We start from the raw sequence: 9,969 nt of genomic DNA on the forward strand, positions 1-9,969 counted from the left end.
ACACACACACACACACACACACACACACACACACACACACACACACACTCCACCAGGCCAGAAGTCTATCAGAATCATCTACTTCTACAAAACTGTTAAGCTGTAAAGTCTACAAAGGGCTCTTGAGGAGATGGGACAGGCCCAGAGAACACACAAAGACAACACTGTAGGGACTGTTGTTGGGCCTTAAAAGCAAATGGAGATAAATAGGGTGGGGGGTTTATGCACACATGTTTTGGGTGGCTTGGGTGGTTTTCAGCTTCAAGGCTGTGCATGTCCACCCTGACACAGCTCATCAGCTCCTAAGTGAGGGCATTTAGTCACACATTTCCTACCGAGGGGAATGTGACCCAAAGCGCTTCCCAGAAAAGCCTCGTACCACCACACAGACTTGACACAATGTTCCTGCAACATGAACTTTTTCGAGCAGACCCAGTTCATCTCCGCTTGAGTGACTGTGTCGACAAACGGAGCGTGACCAATGAAATGAGGCGCCATATGTGGAAAAATGTGAAAAATGGGGAAGTCATCACGTCAGCAGAAAAGATAATGATTTAAAAAGCAGCTGATACGATTGACACGCTGCCCTAAAGCGCACAAGTCAAATCGCATTAGTCTGCTTCTTAACACACAGCAATCTGTTCCTCGGTATATTACATAACCAGTGCAGCGGGGATTCTGCATTCTCTCGGCCGGTGAGATGCAAACAATAACATGCGGACATGAGGGATGAAAGGAGAGGTTTAGGGGACCCCTTTCCGAGGGGTAGGTCCCCATGTCCTGCATCAGCGGACAGTACAACTCTTTTCAGGTATGTGAGCGACCAGCTATGAGGGTGTATGAGTTGTTATTTTGCAGCAGCCAATGCATGGAGGACATGGAGGACAATGGAGGACATGGAACCAACTTTCTGGTCCAAACTCACTGAGATGGAGCTAATGACAATTAATATATTAATAATAATGAATACTTTATTAATCCCGCAAGGGGAAATTAGTGTTTACACACATGGTCTAGACATGCACTAATGGAGAGATTTCAGAGTGGGGGGGCTGCCCATGGAAAGGCGCCCCCGAGCAGTCGGGGGTTCGGTGCCTTGCTCAAGAGCACCTTGGCAGTGCCCAGGAGGTGAACTGGCATCTCTCCAGCTACCAGTCCACCACCATACTTTGGTCTGTATGGGGACTTGAACCAGCAACCCTCTAGTTCCCTACCCCTCTACTGACTGAGCTACTGCCACCCCCAGATTAGAAAGTTGTACAGGTCTACAGATACATTTTTAAATATTTTACAAAATGTACCTTTTTTGAAGCATTTCTGAAAAACAGTAGATTTTGTAAAGTTAGCATAACACTTGTACATTTTGTCACTGCACTTTTTTATCTAGTTGAGATTTATTTTTTAAACGCTTCAGTAGGACATGAGGCTGATTGTCTGTGATAAAAAAAAAAAATAAAGTATATATAAATTGTGTTCCTCTGCTTCCCTCTAGTGCTCATCATGGCATTTGCAAGTTTCACCACGGCTGAATCCAAACAACCAATCAGAGCCAAGGAGCCTCTCATGCAGGGTCAGTGACAGCTCGTGAACTGTGGTCAAACTGTAAATTTAGCCAATTTTGTGTTTGGTTTTAAATCAGGCATTAGAAATGCCGATTTTCTGTATGCAAAACAGTTGCAAACAAACAAGTTCAAGCATTTTGTACCACTGTTTCCTTACTGATGCAACCTCCATTGTCAGATTTCCTTTAAAATCTCTCTTATCTCTCTCTTACTGAGAAACACTCCGTGCACCGTCTCATTAAAATTGTTCCCTGAAGATGGGAGTGTACGAACATTATGTGGCCATCAGCTCGGAATGCATTTTTTTTTAGAGAAGCCGCTATCAAGGGAGACAAGCGCTGGAGTCGTCCCAGCAGCAGCAGCAACAGAGACTCTCTGAGAGTCTGGTGGGCTTTCAAAAACCGCTACCTCGCATCTGCTGCTCTGCTTCTCACAACAACCGCACGGACAGGCAGGGAGAACTAGGACATTTTTATAGCCGGTGCGTCCCTGACCTCCCACACACACCCACCCACGAGTTTAAAAGAATCTGTACTGCTTACACATTCCCGTCGAGCCACAGTTCAAAAGGTGCTTGATTAAAAACCATAATCAAATACACTCACATTTGATCGCGATGGCAAAAGTTTAATAACAGCAGTCCATGGTGCATCCGTTCTCTTCTAGGGCTGCAACTAAAGACTGTTTTCATAGTCGACTAAACTGTTGAATATTTTCTTGATTAATTGATTAGTTGTTTGGTCTATAAAATGGCAGAAAAAGTTGAAAAATGTGGATCAGTGTTCCCCTCAGCCCAAGACGACGTCCTCACACGTCTTGTTATGTCCACAACTCAAAGATATTCAGTTTACTGTCACAAGAGAGAAGAAAATAGAACATTTAAACATTTACCAAAGCTGGAATCAAAGCCTTTTTTACTTTTGTCTTAAAAAATGACTAAAACCCACTGATCGATTCTCAAAATAGCCGATAAATTTAAAACTTGACAACTAAATCGACTATTCGTTTTCGACAACTCTTTGCAGCTCTATTCTCTTCAAAAAGCGATGACCTAGGAATGCGAGAACATAAAGCAAAAACAAAGAACATCATCTTAGAACGTTCAGAATATTAAAATTCTTAAGGGTTCTATTTACCCCCCCCCCCCCCCCAATGTACAACGCAGTCATTAGTGAATTCTTTCCGACCAATCAGCAGTCTACAGGTTTTCACGTCACCTTTTGGTACCGCCTCAGCTCGCTTGGAACCTGGACTGAGGTAGTACTACAACAACAAAAACAACAACAACAATATATACTTTATTAGTCCCGCACGGAGAAATTACAATTTATACTATTGTTATTACACACAGGCCACACACAAAAAGTACCTGTTCGCAGGTACCAGAGACTTTTTTTGTAATGGAAATCCAAAAAAGGCGAGTAGAGTCTAGACTATGCAGTGGAAAAACGCCATGTGTTTACCCCAAAATCCTAAAAGGGCAGAAAAAGAAGGGAAAACTAAATGCCCCAACCCCCCAGATGTCTAGACAAGATCTTGCTGATAGCAGAGGAAACTTTGGTCCATTGTGTGAGTTTGATTAACACTGAGTGGATGAAGGCGTAGGAAGCGGTCACACCCGAGTTCGGGCATAGAGGTGATGAAAGGCATGTGACGAAGGAGCCCAACAGATTAACTAACCAAAAAAACCAAGCTGGTGGAAAATATGAGCAAGTCAGTGCTCCCTGTAGGACGTTCTGGTGAGTCTGTGTGCATCTTAACCACTAATCAGCTTAGGAGGTGCACAGAGTTAAATTAATGTGGGGGTGTGGCAAGAAGCAACACCTCTCCTGCCCAGAGGGGCAGTCTGATCTCTCCAAGGAAGATACTTTGAAGGCAGGCGAGCATGATTTAACCACCAGAGCCTCCCAGGATATTATCCACCCATAACAACAACAACTGTGCCACAAAACAACAACAGCAGCTCAACAACAAGAGGTAGTGATGGTTAGCCCGCAGCAAGTCCCATCACACAGAGCACTGACAAAACACCAGAATCCGAAACGGGAAACACTTTCAAGGAATTTGCCTCGGATGGAGTGACACACCGACTGCGGTGAACGGTTTGTTTTTGGTTAAGACAAAAGAAATGGGGTCGACTTTTTTCCGGTACCAACAGTGGCTTGAAAAAGTTGACACACCCGGGCTACAGTTGATTAAAAAAAGAGGAATAAAAAACATCTTAATGCAATTTATCTTGTGAATCTAATGAAATTGATCTTAATGCATTAATTAAAAAACATTTAGGAAAATCCAACCAATCCAAGGACACCAATTTTCTTTGTGAGAGAATAATGTGTTGTAGATAAATAAATGTTCTTCCTTAAAATACAGGGGGCCTAAGTATACACCCCCTATGTTAAATTCCCATTGAAGCAGGCAGAATATTATTATGAAAGGCCAGTTATTTCATGGATCCAGGATACCATGCATTCTGATCAAGTTCCCTCGGCCTTTGGAATAAAAATAATAAAAATATGCCTGCTTCAATGCCCGTTTTTAAAAGGTTGGATTTTCCTAAATTTTTTGAATGAAGGCATTAAAATCAATTTCCAAAAGATTTTGTTTTTAATTCATCTTTTTAATCAACTTTAGCATGGGTGTGTAAACTTTCTCAAGCCACCGTAGCTATGACAGCATATCATGTTAGAAAGGGGGATGTCAGTAATTATCAGTCTCTTGGGGCCAATCAGGAGCAAGGCATACAGTTGTGTACACGCTTGGCCAAGGGCAGAGCGGTGTTGCTAGGTAGGACACGGTAAAGGCGTTGTGGGTTTCTCTGTTGTGGCCACAACAGAAGATAGGAAGGGGTGTACTAGGGAGGGGAGGAAGCTTGGAGACAAAGGAGAAGAGGCAGCAACTGTTATGGAAATTCCTGGACAAAGAGAGCCACGCATGTTTTGAGCCTTGAGGGAATTGCTGAGAGGACAGTGAAACCACAGCGAAGCCCTGTACTATGTTAGAAACTGGCATGGAGGACTGCCTCTTTTTTTTTTACATCCTCAACAACACACAAAAAACCAAACATGCCTGTGGTCTACAGATGGTGCATCAATGAGAGAGGGAAGGAAATGGACGTAGGCATGCAAGCTGCTGCCAGTGTCAGAATGGGAAAATAAAAGAGAGGTGGAAAGAAAGTAGACACAAGAGAGGTCAAATCAATAGATGTCCTTGGAGCAGCGAGAGCGGGTGCACGTGCCCCTCCACCGCTGCTGCGGCACAATGTCAGCTCAATGACGAGCGCTGACGTGCACAGTTTCCTCCAGCTTCCACAGATGTATCACAGCCTGCGGTAAAGGAAGAGCTGTAGTGGGAAGAAATATTTATAGATTTTTTTAAAGATTACTTTTTGTTTCCCTCCCCCCCTTGGTTAGAGTGCATCGACTGGAAAGAGGGAGAGACGGAGGGATGGCACTCAGCGAAGGGCAGCAGGTCGGACTCTAACCCTGCGCTGCTGCAGGCCTCAGCCAACATAGGGTGAATGCTCTTGCTGGGTGAGCTGGAGGTTACCCCAGTCTGGAAACCTGCACGTTTAATTCTCCTGCTTCAGTTCACAATTTTGTGGTAGCCAATCACAAATCCCAAATGGCTTGTCTACCCGGCGTGCTATTGGCGGGTTTAACATGATGACGATAGAGAAGCAACCAAGCAGCTTCTTGTTTACAGTCAACATAGCGGCCACCAAAGCGTAGCAACCCGTTAATGCCACTGTCGCTTTTACGTCACCCGGATCGTTTGTATGTAATTGGACAGTCCTTCAACCAATCAGACCGAGTCATTTCAGCTGATCCCGCCTCTTGTGCTGAGAAAATACGGAGCAGACTTCCCAGAACCAACGCTCGGGCTGGTGATAGCCAGACTAGAGATCAGCGGCTACAACACCATGGAGTTGAGCGTGTGTGTGTATGTCTCCTGGCCAGGGGATTCAGGTGTAAACAAGCTTCTGATTGGCTTAGAGAACTGGCTCCTTCTTGGGAAGATGAACTCATGCAGTGACATAATCTCCCGTATAGGGGGGTGGGAGGGTTTCAAGTGCAATGTGCACATCGTTTTTGCAACACAAAAGACTTAAAAACTAATACTGCAACTAAAGGCCATAACACAGAAATCAGAAGAGCTCCACTGGTACAAAAAAGGTTATTCAAGACAATTCCTCGTCTGGCCAGCAGCCCAGAGTTCTATATGTCAACATAATGTTTTGAAGGTCGCCTCAGGACATGCTGGAGTCAGCACACTGCAGCGAGTTCACTGTGTGTGTCACGAATCGGAACATGACGTAGGTGGGATCCAGCTGTTTATATGAAGTTTCTGGAGGCTACTTTCCTCGTCTGTTTTTTTTCTTGTCTTCCCCTACAGTCTATCCTTGGCAACAGCGCCATGTCAGACAGTGGATAATTGAAACAAATGAGGGGGCACAGCAGCCAAAAGCACTGCAGCACAGAGGCAATTAAACAGCTATGCGGGCAAATGTGTGTATGTGTGTGTGTGTGTGTGTTTTAGTTGGAGAGAGAGAGAGCGAATAAGGCTTACCTACGGACCATCACCTTCTCCATTCAATTAGGCTGCACTAGACCACCCCTCCCTTTCACTCTTGCCTGGGACAAACTCGATAAACAGGAAGTGAGGCGCCGAGCCACTTCCTGTCTCTTTAAAATGGGCCTCTTGTTCCCAGAAGCAGCACCGAGAAGCCACGGGCCGCCGCGACGACTGCTGCTGCAACCACTGCCGCATGTCCAGCACATTCAAACCCTCCAGCCTCTTGTTTTGATACTGAAGTTTGTCTAACCCTTTTCCTGCCACCTGACCAAACTACAAACTGAGCCAAACACAATGAAGCCCTTCTCCACTTGCCAATTGGGCCACCAAGCAGCTGTGAGTTTTTCCATGCCTACAGGGCACCTGCTGCATCACAGACAACCTTTCCCCTGTGTGCTGTAGTTCCCTTTTTTGGAATGTGCTTATGTGAATTAAGTTGTTTTGGTAACAAGGGAGCTGCAAAAGACGTCCAGTTCTTTCCGTATTTAAGCGTGTGTGTGTGTGTGTGTGTGTGTGTGTGTGTGTGTGTGTGTGTCTGCTGACTGTGTGGATCTAAATGCGGAAGTGAGGTTAGTGCAAGCCCATCTCTTTCGCCATCTCCTGAGCCAGCTGGAATAGGCTGCTCCTGAAAACCCTGTGTCTGTGTTATGCAACTAGCCCCGTGTGCAAGGTCTGCCCTCCGCCGTGACTGGAGGGCAGGTGAAAGTGGAGGACGGGTCAGTCAAGTCAAGATTGATAGACATCCTATGTGTGCTCCCCAGCCAGTGACCCCTCCTTAAGAGTCTTATGTAACATATGTCCTGACAAGATCAAGTCGACAAAATGATATACATTGGACAGGGTTCATCTGTTCTCCATTGTGATTTGTGGAAAAAGTCATTCCAGCTCAGAAATCCTGGGGAAGTAGGAGTGAAAATTCAAAGACAAGGATCCAAACCAGACAGGTTATGTACAAATCTAAACCTTACTGACCTGTGCTCATCCACGTGCAGCCATTAGCTTAACGTGAGTAATAGGGAGTGTCTACGATACCAGCAGAGCAAGCTCCACTGACTCCTACTAGTTGATTTTGGACTGAATTTGCCTCATTTGTTTAGGTGTAGTTTGGGTGTAGTTTTGTATGATGAACATATCAGTCAAATTAAATTTCAGCAGACTGGTATGGGTCTTTCCTAGAAATTGATTTTCCAAATCCTCCAGGCAAAGCTTTTAATACATAATGATTTAACTAGCTAAAGCAGCCCGACTTTCCTCAAACACTGGAGCATTTCAGCTTGATCCCATTCAGCCCCATCCGAGTGACGGGCAGCTACGGAAGGAGGGAGTCTGCTGGGCTGAGAGGAACGAGTGTGGGGTTGTTGTTGGTGGAGAATGGCGTCCTTGTTGAACTGCCCGCCTCAGCTCTGTGGAAGCAGCCGGTCCTGCCAAAGATAGCCTAACGAGAGACACATGGTAAACAGTACGGCTTGCTCTGCTAATGCAACACACACAGTATGATGATACCCTTAGAACACCACACATTATAAAATCTACTGACTGGTCCATTGGGAGCAAGAGCAAACACACACACTTTTTTTTTTATGAGATGGAGCCTGCAGGTCTGAATGTGTCCGCTTTCCAGGAACACGTCAAGAGCAATCCATCATACGGCTGCAGAAACATAGAACCTCATAATGGAGAGGAAAATTGGATTTTCTGTTTCATGCTACAATTATGTATGGAGAAATGATAGCCACAGCTTAAACTTTTAACATTATAGTGAGGGGGGAAAACAGAAAAAAGGGCAGAAAATTGACTAAAGCTGAATGAGAACTTGACCCAGGATTCAACTCCAACTGTGGTAGTTGCCTCAGGACTGTTTTTGTTGGAGAAGGCCCTGTGATTCGATATATTGAAGGGCCGATATTAGGCATTTATTGGTACTGGCAAAATATTTATAAGAATCATTTATAATGACAAATAAATGATTCTGATAAATGGATATTTAAAAAATGAAAAAGGTACGGTCAACCATGTTCTGAGTGTTGGCGTTGCATAGTTTGTCCACCAGAGGGCGCTCCACGGCGTCCCTGTTGGCAAGAGATACATTTCAGTTTATAAGTTTTATATCTTAATTTTGTATTTTTATACTTTTTTTATCAGAACATTAATATATTTTGATGTTCCTCTGTTCTGTTGTGACAATAAAACAAATTATCATATTTTAGTGAGATCTCATAAATAACTACAAATAACTAATGTTAAGGAAATACTGTATATCAAATATATCTATCTATCTATCTATCTCGGCTTATCAGATTTAAATAACCAAATATTTGTATCGTATCTGCCTTAAAAATCCTTTATCGGTCAGGCTTTACTTTAGGGTACATTTGTTGACTGTAAGAAGCCAAGTGTATCCTGGCTAAATTTACCTAGTATGAAATATCAAGGCTTTGCTCCTAACTGTAAAATTGAAAAACCTGCAAAGGCTGAGTAATTAAGGCCATGGCGGACTGTTCAATTGCTCTTTTTTAAACAGGATGATCAACATTAGAGTTGAAGCTTTTGACGGAGTGCTGGCAGGCAATTTCTACTTAGGACAATGCCACTGTTGAAAGCTGAAACACCGGAGCCCAGAGGACGGAGGGCTGGCCCGGGCTGAGTTCAACATGACCTGTTTGGGTGGGTGTGCCTCCAAAAACATCAATCAACCCATATACCATCACTGCTAAGCCGCTCAATTGACTGACGCAGGCGCCAAGGGAGAGGAAATGCTAAAAATATACGTGACGGCTCATTTTAGCTTAATGAGCCCATGAGACATAAGCGCGCTGTCCAGGTCCCACCCTAGCCTGACGGCAGTGGAAAGGACCATAAGTACTTCTCGTACAAGCCCCTGACTTCACAAGGCTTCTGTGTGGATGACGCCAACAGTATATAACACATGTGCAGCTTCATGGACACATGATACACACATAAACGTCAGGCTGTTATTCATACTAAGAGTAGCAGTGACATGTAAACAAAGTTCTGAATCACAGCGAGGCCTGATCAAATCCAGCTGTGCTGTGTGTGTCTGTGTTAGAGCTACAATTTAATCCTCACCATCAAAACGCTCCTTAGAGAACTAGAAGTTAAATTTAGATTTTATATAGCAGTGAAGGCAGGCTCAGGCTGGCTCACCACACAGCCACAAGAGAGGGGAACCAGATCCTTTCTGCTCAGACTGCCAGAGAGCCAAACCTAAATCATCTAGCCTGACTGTGGAGCACAACAAGCAGCTACACGGGTGCACGGCACAGGCTCGCCAACACATGACGGTTGTTCCAGGTAGGGAATCAAATAGAAGGTACATTCAGGTGGTAATGACCGGAAAGAAAAGAGCAAAGTCTATTACGTCAATACTCTGCAAACAACCAAAAGGGAAAAAAAGGAAAGAGCACCTTCCTGCCCCCTTTTAAAGGAACACTGAGTCCAAACAAACAGTGCTGCACAGCCAGAGGGGCACACAGGAGGATGGGAGGGAAAGTTGGGCAAGCTGACTTGTGGCTGCATGCCATTTTACTCCAACTAGTCTAAACAAACCCTGTAACCAGCAACATCTAACCCACCTTCTCTTCCATCAGCTACAGGAGGACGGCTATGTGCCATCACTGTCCCTCTGTCCTCAACTCCCTCCCTCCCTCCCTCCTCCCCTCCCACAAGTCAAGATACCCGTTGTATCTGACTACAGCAGAATCCCTGCCTGCTACAGCAGCACTGTCCTCAAATGTCTCCTACAAAACCGCAGCAGCATAACAGAGAGAGTGAATTGGGAAGGAGGAGGGGGGATGGAGGTGGGGTGGGGGGG

At 44.8% G+C, this 9,969-nt stretch overlaps 1 protein-coding gene and 1 long non-coding RNA gene across 4 annotated transcripts in view; one reads left to right on the forward strand and one right to left on the reverse strand.

The window, feature by feature from the left end:
- mob2a (MOB kinase activator 2a) overlaps positions 1-9,969 on the reverse strand; it is a 71,116-nt gene that overhangs the window by 28,041 nt on the left and 33,106 nt on the right. The gene's annotated exons all lie outside the window — the stretch shown is intronic.
- The window catches only part of LOC117949307, a 23,358-nt gene that overhangs the window by 7,510 nt on the left and 5,879 nt on the right, over positions 1-9,969 (forward strand). The window contains exon 3 of the long non-coding RNA XR_004657668.1: positions 7,252-7,255. This is a non-coding gene — a long non-coding RNA (uncharacterized LOC117949307). The remainder of the gene's footprint in view (positions 1-7,251; positions 7,256-9,969) is intronic.

The sequence above is a fragment of the Etheostoma cragini genome, chromosome 8 (genome assembly GCF_013103735.1).
Source record: "Etheostoma cragini isolate CJK2018 chromosome 8, CSU_Ecrag_1.0, whole genome shotgun sequence".
NCBI lineage: Eukaryota > Metazoa > Chordata > Actinopteri > Perciformes > Percidae > Etheostoma > Etheostoma cragini.